Below are 14,581 nucleotides of genomic sequence, written 5' to 3'. Positions count from 1 at the left end.
TTAGCTTCCCCTGAGAGGCTCCTGTTTAAACAGCAGCACAGTGTTCACCCGGCAGCCGTGCTCCACTAAGGCTCCGCAGCCTTTCCTACCATGCTGTTGACAAAGCCAGTTCCTGTCCCTTCTTACTCTAGGGCTGCGTGATGTTACATCCTGTGAGAGTTACTTTGTACGCTTCCTAATGAACTTCATCCTCTTAATATTCCCCTCATCATGCTAGACATATTGTTTTGATGTTTAGTTCTATTTCCCAAATGGCCAGCTACCCAATCCAATTTAGTGTCATAAGCAGATTTAAAGAGAAAGTTTTCCATCCTATCATCTAAGTTAGTGGTTCTCAACCTTCTGGCCCTTTAAATACAGTTCCTCATGTTGTGACCCAACCATAAAATTATTTTCGTTGCTACTTCATAACTGTAATGTTGCTATTGTTATGAATCGTAATGTAAATATCTGATATGCAGAATGGTCTTAGGCGACCCCTGTGAAAGGGTCGTTCGACTGCCAAAGGGATCGCGACCCACAGGTTGAGAACTGCTGATTGTTTAAGAAGATGAAGCACTTCCCTGTGTGTTTCTTAAGTTACCCCAGGCTCCCAACTCAAGCTGGTCATGTCCACCCTTTCACCAAGTGTCCCACCTGCCTCGTCAGAGAGGCGTCTGGTTTGATAAAGAGACACTTCTTTCTTTGCATCTTACTTTGGCATTGGCTACAGATGTTTTTGCATTTTGTTAATTGGTTCCTGATTTGGAATTATAGAATAGTTTTCAAGTAGACTAACTTCTTTATAACCCATTGACAAAGTGAACATGACATATGTACTTGACCAGCAGAAGGACCCAGCAGCCTGGTATCTTAAAACAATCATCATACAGCTCACTATAGGAGCCTTTGAATAATGCCCTACTAGGTAGCTGAGAAAATAGCCCCATTAATATGCATATTTCCTTCTAACTATATCCACCTAGACAAAGATTTTAAAAATATCAGTGTGAAATGGACTCACCTAGATTATTTTCCAAATTAAGTGTGCCAGTAATCCTAGCTCTTTAGCCATTTGCTTATTCTAGAAAAAGTATCTTTTTGAAGCCTGGGATGAAACAAACCTTAGTTTTTGTTTTAAGTGGAAAAATAAATTTTAATATGTTTATCTGATGCTAACTTGAAGTTGTCCCACTGAAAATTTGCATCAGACCAAGCTACTGGTGCTAGCTTCAAAGAGGAAGGCATGTAGAGGTGGTACATTGTTAGAGACAAGAGTTTCCAGAGAACAGTGGCATCGTGTCCCCAAAGACAGTCTAAGCTCAGCACATCCTGTAAGAGATGAAAGGACACGGGACAAGTCTTACGGCCAAAGTTTAAGCATCTGATCTAAAATCTGGAAGAAGCCCTAAAATAGCTTTATCTCATCCTGTCTGTTTTTCTCTTGTTTTACATTAATGGAAATTGATACATGGTGTGACATACTAATATTTAACATATTTACAATGTTTATTTGTCTCTTCCTACTGGACTGTAACTTCCATGGGACAAGAATTTTTGTCTTTGTTTACTCATGTATCTTCAGTAACTGGCGAATATAAGTGCTCAGATATTTGTTAAAGAATGAATTAATGAACCATTTAGTCAATGAATGAATAAGTGACTGGATGAGAGGATAGTTATATAATTCATATAGTGTTCATAGTATAAGCTGATACTTTTCTTACTTTATTAGCCATTTGAACTTGACAAACAGTGAAAGATAGTTTCATAACTAATGGTTGGGGAGAGAGAGGTAATATAGATAAGAAATATTTTACATTCATAGTCTCAGATAAAATTTGCTCATCTTGTAGTTTCTGCTATAAAATAATCTAAATCGAGCAGTTATTTAAAAAGAATAGTGAGTAAATGAGGTATCCAACTGTACTACTATTGTAGCTTATCAGATCTTAAATTATAAAGTGATTTCAGGGCTTATTTGGCAAGATACTTGCTTTCTTTGAAGCCCCTGATTGCTCCTGATTTCTCCTCATCTTGTGTGAGAAGAGTACATGTGTGTCCATGTGCCAAGCCTGCACTATTCTCTGAATGAGACCTCAGCTTCTCAATGAGTGTTGACTGAGTGCTTTCTCCTTTCCATTCCTTCCTTTAACAAGAGATTTAACTGTCACAATGCCACTTCCACTTTCAGAGGGGAAAAGATATGCATGGTAACAAAAGAAGCTTATATAAAGGAATGACTAAAAGTAAAAACAGTTTTTAAGATCTTCCTGGAATAAGAACATATTAAACACAATCTCTTAAACCATCTATGATCTTTTGTATCTAAATGCCTGCATAGCATTCACATCTAAGTATCATAATGTATATAGCAGGTGAGGGTAACCCTAAAGAGGAATATGAATTAGTTTAGAATGATTTCCAACAGAAGGGTTAAAGGTAAAAGGGCTTTTGGACTTTACACTTAGTCAACTGGAAAAATTGAGTTCCATTCCTCTACTAATAGGGTTGTTGATCTTTAACTTTTGTAGCAATCACTTTGTAATAATTATGTTAGCATTGTAATTGGAGTCCTATTAAGGATGACGTAGGCACGTTGGACTTTCATGACCCCAAAAGGAGTGGGGGGTGGAGGCATCTGCCTTCCCTTGCCATTGGCTCTAGTGCAGTGCCTGGTGCCGAGTGGGCACTCAGAACCTATGTGGTGACCAGATGGAGGCAGAGATAGAGGGGACAGGAACAGAGAATGTCTGTTTGAGCTTGGATAGCCAATGAACTGCCCAGGCCTCTGCTTCCTGCTCCATGCAGGGAGGAATTTGATCAATCAGCTTTCTCAAATTTGGTTTCACAGTCTTAGAGACACAAAATTCTTAGAAAAATGTATGGTAAAGTTTGTTGAGGAAATGCTATGTCAATGTTAAATAAGTTTGTTTTTTCCCCCAAAGGATTTGTCAGGGCCCTCCCCTGTGAGGATCCATTGTGAGCCCCCAAAGGAGATGCAGTTTGCACAGTAGGATCTAGGAGGGTCTTTCCCAGGGGTGATATTCTGTCAGTTGGAGTGCCCCCACATAGGGCTGACTTTATTGACCAAAGCAGGAAGTTCTGCTGTGCTGAAAATGGGTCACAATGTGACCATGTATGCACATGCTGGCATTTTCATTTCTCAGGATGGAATTGACTGATCCAATTGATTGACAGGAGGTCAGAACTCTGCCTGTTGCCCTGACATGCCTCTCCCTGGATCCTCACTCACCCCAGGCCCTGCCTGGCATAGACTTTTGCCCGTCCAACCCCAACTCCAGCTTCACGACTCTGAAGAATATTGCCACTGTGATAGGAACCTCAGGTTATCATGCTAACAACTGCAGCACCCCTAAATTCATTGGGTCATCTTGCATATAGAAACCCTGAAAGTAACCTTCAGTATTCTCCTCAAAACTGTATATAAGCTGTTGGGGCTTGTAGTGAAGTTCTGGAATCTCAGTTTCCATAGTGAATCCATCTGTAATCTTCACTTAAAATCTTCTTTTAAGGCCTTTTCTCCCTGCTAGCACCCACAGCTTTTATAAAATATCTGTGACCATCCCTGCATTCTCACAGGTCAGTCTGTGGAGTGGAGTGGTGGCAACCACACATCTTTGTAACAGTCTCACCTAAGGCTAGGTTGAGGGAGTACACCCAAGGCCACCTGTAATGCACAAGATGACTTAAGGATAAAACTCAGATGCCTTAGTCCTTAGCCTCTGTTTCATTCCATCTCCATGTTAGCATAATTATCTCCAACTCTGTCACATTTTTGGTGCCAAAGAAATATTCATATGCTTTGTCAAGTCCTAAATTTGACAAGCTCTTTTAGGATCTCAGATCTGATATATTTTTTGAAGGGAAAATGGAGAAAGTGCCAGGAAAGATGTCCTCAGCTGGCATGAAGACATATTAACTCCTTATTCACCAGGGATGCCAGAATAACACTAGATCTGAGAAATATTAATGCTCAAGTGTGTATTGCATGATAATGCATTAACCAGTAAGGAGGGTACCTTGAATTTTTTAATATAATAAATGCATCTACATTTGTGCTATGAAATTCAGTCACTCATTCATTCATTCATTCATTCATTCATTCATTCATATTGAGAGCTTACTAAGTGCCAGGTACTGTTCTAGGCAAAAGAGAGACAGCAGTGATCAAAACAGATAAAGATATTGTCCTTCATATCACTTACATTCTAAAGGAGGTGGAACGAAGAAAACAAGTTAGAAAGGCAATTATATACAATATTAGAAGGTGTCAACTGCTACAGAAAGAGGTAAAGCAGAGAAGAGATATAGTGAGTGTTAGCAGAGGACTTGCAACTATAAATTGTGTGGTCAGCAAAGGCCTCAGTGGGAAGACCATCAAGTCTGACCTGAAGGTAGTGAAGGAGCGATGGATATCTGGGGCTTTCCAAGTAGAGAGAAGGACAGACTAAGACAGGAGTTTGCCTGGTGTTTTCTAGGAATGAGGAGGCCAGCGTGGCTACTGAGGGGCAGTGAGGGAGCGTAGTGGGAGATGAGGTGGTGGGGATGAACTTGACCCTGCCACTTCCTCTCCTGCCTTTTTCTGAATTGGATTCTGCCAAGGCTTTCATTTTGATATCTTGTTCATATATTCCTCCCATTATATTTTTTTCTGAAAATAGGCCAGACCCTTAGTCATTTCCCAGTGAATCTCCCTCCTCTAGTCTCTCTATTCTTCATATGCTTGAGCTGAGTAACGATACCTAAATGTTGTGATGTGCACACCTCATCCTTCACCAGCCTGACCATTCAGCATGCTCTATAGTATGGCTTCTCTCTATGCACCAACTGTGTTCCACGTACATGTACAAACATTCTTTTCAACTTTGGTTAAGACATGGTGCTCGGGTCCTTCTGCATCTTAGCTTGTGCCATTTCTCTTGCCCTGAGTGCCCTGCCCACACCTCTGCTTCTATAATCTCCAATCTCCATCTCTGCATCCTCCCTATAGCTTCCCTATCACCATCCTCCCATGATAATCTCCACTCCCTCTAGACTCCCATTGCCTTTACTTTCCTTACATCCTATTTGGAACTTGGCATACTCATTTAGTCGTGGGATTTTTCTATTCTACATATGTTGGTTGAGCATCTGTTCTATGAACATAGAACTCTGTGATGTGTTTTACAGTTAAGTGTCAGGATTCTGCCTTTGAATCCTTGCTCTGCTCATTTCTAGCTGTATGGCCTTATTCATACTGCATACCTCTCTGCATCAGTTTCCTTGTCTGTTAAATGGAGTTAATAATACCTACTTCATAGGGTTAATGGGAAGATTGATGAGTTACTTAATGCGTGATACATTAACAGAGACCTGTTAGCTGCTGCTGTCATTATATTATCATTGTTATTTCCAACTGAACTGTAACTTGGGGGTTATATCTGTTGCCTCATTTCATTTGAGGTATTCATTTCAGAGCTCAGTAACTTATGCATAGATTTTACCCATTAAATATATGTTGATGATGATGTTTTATGGTCAGACATAAGACTTCGCAAAAACACCTAAGACTTAAGGTACAGGTTATGTTTTAGTAAAGTTAATATAGGAATAAACCCACTTGCTCTAGTAGCTCAGGGACCAAAACTCAGTTAGCTAGCACAACATCCCCAATTAAAACTTTCATGAAAGTGAGTCTGACTTTCTAATCTGTTGCTGTATTCACAGCTAGGTTGTTCCATGGGTAGGATCCTGGGTGCCTACACTTGGCCCCAGGTTTTAAAATGGAGGATTTGTAATGAAATGCCATACCTTATTTCTCCTCTTAGAACATTGTTGACATTCAGTTTCAAAGTTTAAGTCACTCACTTAATAAATGATGGAGCTTTGATTTGAGCTTAGATCTTTTAAGCCCATAACTCATGTGTTTACTCACTATTTTATCATTAAATTGCCCTTTCAATGTAAGTACAGACTACTTCCTTTTAGCCATCTGTTCCAAGTATTTATGGTGATAGAACAGTGAAGAAGATCCTGCCTTCAAAAAGCCTGCTCTTGTGTCCTGGTCTGACCTTCTTCTTCCCCCTTTGGGCAAATAAGGGATCGTGATGGGAGAGGGAGGAGGCCACTTCCTCCAGCCACCTCCTCCTGTCTTCAGACATTGCTCAGAGTCTGAAGTCACACACACACATACCTACTGCATCCTAGTTAGGCTGAGGATATTGTATGGGAAGACTGAGTAGCAAACAGAATCATAATAGATGCTGTACTTACTTTGGAGTTCATGGGAAAAGCGAGAAGATCTAAAGAGAGAAGAAATACAAAACATGATGCACTTTGGGGTGGGGTAGGGAACATATGACCCAGCACTCTCACTTCTGGGTATTACCTTAAAGAAGTGAAAATTTATGTTCACACAAAACATTATACCTGAATGTTATAGCTGCTCTATTCATACTTACCCCAAACTGAAAGTAACCTAAATGTCCTTCCAGTTAAATGGATACACAAACTGATACATTCCTACAATGGGATTCTACTACAGATACAAGCAGAGCATGGATGCATCTCAAAGGCTTTATAAGTGAAAAAGGCCATCTCAAAAGGTCACATACTGCATGATTTCATCTATATGACATTCTGGAAAAGACAAAATGGTGGGGCTAGAGAACAGCTCAGAGGTTAATGGTCAGGGGAAGGTGATTATAAAGGAGTAGCTTAAGAGAGATTTGGGGGTGAAGGAATTGTTTTGTGTCCTGGTTGTGGTAGTTGTTACAAGATTCCATATATGGTTAAAATTCATAGAACTGACGGGGATGTCATATTTAGTAAATACATAGGTTCAGTTGGGGAAGATAAAAGTCCTGGAGATGGATGGCAGTGATGGTTGCATAACAATGCGAATGTGCTCAATGCCACAGAGATGTATACTTCACAATCATTGAAATGGTAAATTTTATGTTATGTTTACATTATCACAATTTAAATGAGTGGATGAACGAATAAATGAATGAAAAGATAGATAGAATAACAAAATTCATAGAACTGTACATAAAAATAGTAAGTCAGCCCTAGCGGGTTTGGCTCAGTGGATAGAGCATTGGCCTGCGGATGAAGGGTCCCAGAGTCAATTCCAGTCAAGGGCACATTCCAGGGGTTGCAGGCTCGATCCCTAGTAGGGGGCGTGCAGGAGGCAGCTGATCGATGATTCTCTCTCATAATTGATGTTTCTATCTCTCTTTCCCCTTCCCTTCCTCTCTGAAATCAGTAAAAATATATTTTAAAAATAGTAAGTCAAATACTTAAAAAGTACTCTGAAAGCAGAGGGTACTGACGGTGATCACAGGGATAAGGGAGGGTATTGAGGAGGTAAAAAAGTGGTCCCTTCAGAGTTCTGATGTTCTGCCACCCCTCATAATTGGTAGCACAGGCCAAAAGCGGGCCTTGCATCCTAAGCCTCCCCCCTTTTTCTCTTGGGTGCCTCAGAGAATTGAGTGGCATTTGGGCATTGATTCTTTTTGTGATTCAAATGTAAAATCAGGAGTAATGGAATGAATATTTATGTGTTGGATTGTCAAGCTTTAAAGACAAAAGTCCCCCAATTCGGTGTCTCATGCGGATGGACCCTGCAAACAGGACGTACAATATCCATCTCTGCAAGGTCACAGTGCTCGTTTGTCCTAATCTGCATGTGCTGATCAGACTCTGACTGAATGAGAAGAGCCATTTTTCAGAGGAGCCAACTACCCATGAAGGCATTTGCTCGCCCTCTTCATTGTAGTAGAGCTGCTTTCATTTGTGTGCTGTCATTCACGAGATCTCACTCTGATTGACCTCGTAAGGACCTGGTGGTCAGTACAAGACTCTGGATGCCCTCAACGTTAGAAGAGTTTTTGTTCTGTTTTCAGAACCTGCTCTTTCTCCAGGCTCTTTCTAACACAAAAACTCAGTCCTGACAGGACCAGAATTTTTCAGTTGCTTCTGATAATGATGATGATGATGTTGACAATGACATTAATAATGATAATGGTAGTAACAAAGCTAACCTAGTATACTTTTCGTGAGCCCAGCACTGTGTTAACTCTTTGCCCAGATTAACTGGTTGAATACTATGAACCTTATTACATAGGCACTATTATTAGCCTCAATGTACAAATGTGGAAACTGGGACAAAGAGAAGTTAAATGTGTTGCTTCAGGTCACTCAGCTCTCAAGTAGTGGGGCTAGAACTGGATCTCAGGAAGTTGGCTCCAGAGGATCTGCTGTCTCTTATCCCTTCTAGCATGAACGCTGAACTCATTTGTACAGAATTCATCTCCCTTCATGATCCAGCCCTGCCCCCTTCTTAAGCCTCGTTAGGCTCTTGCAATGACAAGCTCTCGTGGTCTGTGATCATGCCCAGGCTCTCTCACTGTCCTGTCTGCACAGACTGTTGCCTCCATCTGGAAACCTCTTTGCTCCTCTTGTCTATCTGGAAAACTCTCCTTTCAAATCTTATACCCGTGCTACAGCCTCTGTGACCCTGTTCCAGATAGTACCCTTTGCTCTGTGAACCCACTGCCAAATGGACATGTTGCTCCATAGCACCCATTACGTCATTCGTTATGCCCTGGCCACACCAAGCTTGTCCCCTTGTCAGGCCTTTGTGTTTCCTGTTCCCTGGGCTCGATACATATTCCCTGATCTTTGCATGTCTGCTTCCTTCTCATTGTTCAGCTCTCTGTACAGATGTCACCTTCTCAGAGAGGTCTTTTCAGGACAGCGAGTCTAAACTTGTTCTCCTACCAATCACTCTATTCCATATAATAGCTGTCTCCATTTCTTCATAGCACTTCATTTTCACTACTTGAAATTATCTGTGTTCCAGTTATCTATTGCCGCACAGCAAACTACTCCAACTTAGTTGCTGAAAGCAAGAACCATTTCATTGTATTTCACAATTTTGTGGGTCAGATATGTGGGCAAAACTTGACTGAGTGATTCTTTGTTTTGTGTGGCATCAACTGAGGTCACTCAGTGTTCAGCTAGTGGCTGGGCTGGGCTGAAAGGTCCAAGATGGCTTCACTCTAATGTCTGGTGCCCCAGCTGGAAGGAATGTAAGGCTGGGCTCAGCTGGGACTGTAGGCAGAAGGACTTCCATGTGGTGACTCCAACATGGTGGCCTTGGGGTTGTTGGACTTCTTAGAGGGGGGATTGCTTCCCTCACAATGAGGTTCCAAGAGGCCCAGGTGGAAACTGCAAAGCTTCTTGTGACCTAGTCCCAGATGTCCCAGCGTGTTACTTCTGCACATTCTATTGGTCAAACAAGTCACCAAGGCCAGGTCAGAATCAAGGGGAGGGGACATAGACCTCACTTCTTGATGCAAGGAGTGGCAAAGAATTTGTGGCTAACATTAGTCCACTACATTAAATTTTTAAAAAAGAAGTGAAAAAATAGGCTTATCTGCCCCACTTCTTTACAATGTCAATTCTTTGAAGGTAGGATCTTAGTCTTCTGTAATACTGCATCCTCAGCACCCAGAAAAGTATCTACACATGGTAGATGCCAACAGATACTTGCTGAATTTCTGTATAAATGAAAGAATAAATGAATAGGCAAATGAATTAATGAAAAAATAAATGATTAAAAATTGAATGAGTATTTAGATTTCTGACACTCTGGTATGGAAATGTCTTAAAAAACAGATTCTGATTTTTTTTTCATCTTTTATCCTCAGTTCCTGATACAGTCATCTGCACTAATAGATGCTCGGTAAATATTTGCCAAATGAATTAATGCATTTTAATTATTATCGTTAAAGGAGATAAAATGACTTATTCCAAGCACATACATAGGTGTTGAATTAATAATGCCTTCTACATAGGAAAGTCAATTTATATATTTATTTAATAAATAAAAATGAAATGGATCAGATTCCTACTTCCCTGACTTCTTCCCCTCTCCCTTTCTCTCTGTAACAGGCCGTGTAAGAGGCTCTCTAGGGAGAAGGCAGCAGCCATAACAGAACCTTCCAGTCTGATCATCTTTGGGTGGGGGCAGGGACCTTACTCCTGGCACCTTTCTTCTTGCATGACTTCCAAGTCTAATTCACTTTGAGGTCATTACGATGAGGCTGAGATGATGATCTGAACAGCTCAGAAGGCTAGATTCTGACTCCTTGACCCTCTCAAGGAGGAGCAAGTGAGATTACAGCTCTCATAACATTCTGGCATTGTTTTGCCCTTGCACAAGTGTGTGCTTGCAGGAAGTGCTGAAAGCCATGTGTTGGATCCAGAGAGGGAGTGGGAGTTGGCATTTGACATGCCATCACTCCCCAGTAAGCAGGAATGGGACTTGTGGGCTAGCGTTTGAGCCTGCCTAGAAAAGGCTCAGCTCCTGGGGGAGAAGTCTTCCTCCTTCACCACATGGCCTCAGACAATTTACTTGAACTCTTCAGGGCTTCAGGTACCTTCCATTTTGTGTTTTTATTTCCCTATCTGAAGCTGGTGTGTGTGTGTGTGTGTGTGTGTGTGTGTGTGTGTGTGTGTGTGTGTGTGTTTTGTTTTGTTTACAATCCTAATCTGGGCAACTCTAGAAAAAAATTCCAAGTTTAAGGAAGCCCTGTTTTGACCACAGGTGACTAGTAAGAAAGCAGTACTGTATATGAGCTTCAGTTTTATATCCCACATATGAGTGAAATCATATGGTTCCTAGTTTTTTCTGTCTGGCTTATTTCGCTTAGCATGATAGTATTTTCAAGATTCATGTTGTTGCAAATGGCACTATTTCTTCCTTTCTTATGGCTGAGTAGTATGCCACTGTATATATGTACTACATCTTTATGTAGTCCTCCATCAAAGGACACTTGGGTTGTTTCCATGTCTTGGCCACTGTGAATAATGCTGCGATGAGTATAGGGGTGCATATATTTTTGTGAATAAATGTTTTCAAAATTTTATTGGCTGTGCCAGTTTACATTCCTACCAGCAGTGAATGAGGGTTCCTTTTTTCCACAACCTTTCCAACAATTGTTATTACTTATCTTGTTTATCATAGCCATTCTAACAGGCATGAGGTAGTATCCAATTGTGGTTTTCATTTGCATTTCCCTAATAGCTAGTGAAGTTGAGCATATTTTCATATATCTGTGAGTCAGAGGGAAGGGGGTGAGGAGGCAATAAAGGGTAAAGGGGACCAGACATATGGGACAGAAGGTGATTTGACTTTGGGTGGTGGGCACACAATGCAATATTCAGATCATGTATCATAGAAACGTACACTTATATAAGCTTTTAAAAAATATACTTTTATTGATTTCAGAGAGGAAGGAAAAGGGAGAGAGAGATTGAGACATCAATGATGGGAATCATTAATCAGCTGCCTCCTGCACACCCCTCATGGGGGATTGAGCCTGCCACCAGGCATGTGCCCTTGACTGGAATCGAACCTGGGACTCTTCAGTCCGCAGGCCAGCACTCTATCCACTGAGCCAAACCAGCTAGGGCCACTTATATACTCTTATTAACCAATGTCACCCCAATAAATGTAATAAAGTAAAATAAAGAAGAAGTACTGTATAAAATTCCCTACTTTAAAATAAGACTGGGCTTTTTAACCCAATGCTGGTCTCCTTGATGTATTAGATTTTTAAATTTTTATAAAAAATTGTTTCTTGGGCTCAAGAAATAGATTTTAAGACACCTGGGTCTTGACAGGACTAAATTTTTGTCTTTCCCAAGGCCCAGAGAGTATTGATTGCCTCTCAGGTTAAAGAAGTGCTACATAATGCCTCACGGCTTGGGGTGTTTTATTACACGGCATTTACTGGAAGCATCAGGTATTTGGAATATTATTTTTAAAAACCTGTTTTATTTAAACCTCACCAAGCTAGGACAAGAATTTTCAAAGGAAAAGGCCAACTCAGTTCTGCTTCTGCTTTGGCTAATTCTGGGGTGATGCACTCCCTCCCTGTTGGTCCCCAGACTGGCCTAGTTTAAGGAACAAATTAGAGAATAAGAGTTTTCAATCTTAGGGAACATTGCCTACCATAAGACAATTTTAAAGATTAGAACTTCATCCTTGTAAAAGCAGTTAATAATTTTGAGACTCCACCATGTGCCAGATACTGTATTAAGTGGTTTCCTATACATTACCTTATTATTCATGAAAAATAATACTTAGAGGAAAATGGAGCTTCGTGAATGTAGTAACTTGCCCTTGTACACACAGCTGATCAGAAACAGAGCTGGGATTCAAATCTATGTCGTCTGCCTCCAAATTGTCTGCCTTCCACAGGACTTTGCCTTTGCATTCTTCCAGGGCTGACTGATTTCTCTGATTGTTTTCTTAGGGAAGGTGCTTTAACTGTAAGAGCCTTGCTATGTTCTTATTTAATTCCTTCAGTGTTTTAATTGCTTTAATTTATTTTCAAATATTTTCTCCCAGTCACTGGCTTTTCTTTTCATGATCCTGGGTTCCTCAAAGAGAAATTCTTAATTTGATGAAGACCAGGTTATCTTTGGTGTGTGTGTGTGTGTGTGTGTGTGTGTGTGTGTGTGTGTATTGTGCTTATGGTATTATATTTAAAAAATCATTGTCTAACTCAAGGTTACAAAGATTTTTCTCCTAAAAATGTTATAATGTTAGTAATTATATTTAGATATACAGCCCATTTTGAGTTAATTTCTGTATACCTTGTGAAGTATGGAATGAAGTTCTGGTTTTCGCATATGGGTATCCAATTGTTCCAACACCATTTGTTGAAGATTGTCCTATCTCCACTGAATTACCTTTGCAATATACATGTGTCGGTCTGTTGGTAGGCATGTGTTGGTTTATTCTTTTACAGTGATCTCTTTACTATTTCTATTCTAATGTCACACTGTCATGTACTAAAATAATTCGTGAAGTCGGATAACATAAGTCCTCCAGCTTTGTTCTTTTTCAAAGTTCTCTTGTCTGTTGAGGTCCTTTATCATTTCTTTAGCTTTTAGTTATTCAGGCATATGGTTATAAAACAGCATCTAGAAATCTAAACATAACTTAAAATTCAAAGTTATTAAAGAGTAATCTGGAAACTTTCCATAATCCAGCTTCACCAGTAAATGAGGAAAGGAGAAAGAATGGCTCTAAGAGAATGGCCCTAAGAGAATGACTCTAAGCCCAGGCTACTGCCAATTTAAAAAAAATAGAATATAAAAATTTATACCAGAATTAATGTTTCAGAAGATATCTTGGGCCCTAGAGTATCTTAGTCACAGTGAGCATTGGTTGTCGATGTCCTGGCAAAGTGGAGAATTACTGATTAAAGGGAGTTTATTTGGTTACATTGCTGCCTGCAATGGTATCTATTCTACTTGTGACTTGGAGGAAACCTTTTATCAGATATCTGAAGTATTATAATTGAGAGTGATGTGCATAGCATTTTAGTATCTGTCTCTTTCAATAAAGAACATACTTGTTCTCTTTAAATTTGCTATCTGCTGAAGACAATGAGTTGTAGTATTAATTGATCCCTGATAATGTTAGCTACCACTGCCACAGTGTGACAGTTGAAAAACTACTTGTTCTCTTTGGGCTTCAGTTTCTTCATTTGTAAAATAAAAGGTTTGAACTAGCTAACCTTGAGTGGCTCATCCAACTCCAATAGTTCTTTGACTTTTTTGTAGTAACTTCATTGACTTAAAAATGACAATCCTTTTCAGAATAATTAAACAAAAACTCTTAATGGCAAAAAGCACTGTGGTAAGTCAGACTGGGAGCTTTTTAAGTCAGAAAGTAGTGATATTTGATATATTACAGATAGCCTAATACCACTGCATGATTCTACTTTTAACTATGGCCAACTCTGAGAAAGTAAGATGGCATTTATGGTTCCTGGTACTGTGTCCTGTTGTGGTCCTTGAAACCCATATTCTGAGATGCTCTTTAGCTTCTCAGATTAAGGAAAGGAGAAAGAATGGCTCTAAGAGAATGGCCCTAAGAGAATGACTCTAAGCCCAGGCTACTCCAAAGGTTCAGTGTACTCCTTAATTGGCAGGTTAGATTTTCAAATGTATCTCCCAAGTACCATGGTATAGTATTAAAACCAAGAAGACTTTAAAAAATATCTACATCATTTCCTATGCCAAAGCATAACAGAGCTACTCTTGTCATAGCCTATCTGTTCATTGCTATATAGTATGGCCCCCAAAAATGTATACACACACTTTGAATAATTATAAAGGCAATGTTTATTTAAATAAATTTCATTTTCAAAATTGAACTATCAGCTGTTAAAGTGTGTATACATGTTTGGGACATGCTGTACTAATAGAATGAGAAGCTCCAAGAGCATTAAGTTTGCTAGAGAATACAGAATATAACTATGAATTAAAATACTAGTAATAAAAGGAACACTTATTGAGCCTATTTATTGAGCACTTATTGGATGCAAGGTGCTGTATGAAGAATTTATTATACTTTATATAATTTAATCCTCCCAACAATCTCAAAAACTCAGAGAGTTCATGTTCCTTGCACAAGGTCACACAGTAGTAAGTGGCAAAGTTGGTCATCAATCTATATCTGTATCAGTCATGGAGCTTAAATTCTTAGTGACTACATCAGAAACTATCTCTC

At 39.8% G+C, this 14,581-nt stretch overlaps 1 protein-coding gene across 1 annotated transcript in view; it reads left to right on the top strand.

Moving 5' to 3' along the window:
• Positions 1–14,581, top strand: part of GRIN2B (glutamate ionotropic receptor NMDA type subunit 2B) — a 421,771-nt gene that overhangs the window by 395,313 nt on the left and 11,877 nt on the right. The gene's annotated exons all lie outside the window — the stretch shown is intronic.

Source organism: Myotis lucifugus, unplaced genomic scaffold, assembly GCF_000147115.1.
Source record: "Myotis lucifugus unplaced genomic scaffold, Myoluc2.0 scaffold_10, whole genome shotgun sequence".
Lineage (NCBI taxonomy): Eukaryota > Metazoa > Chordata > Mammalia > Chiroptera > Vespertilionidae > Myotis > Myotis lucifugus.
Note: the sequence above shows the minus strand (reverse complement) of the source record. Positions and strands in the feature narration are given on the sequence as shown.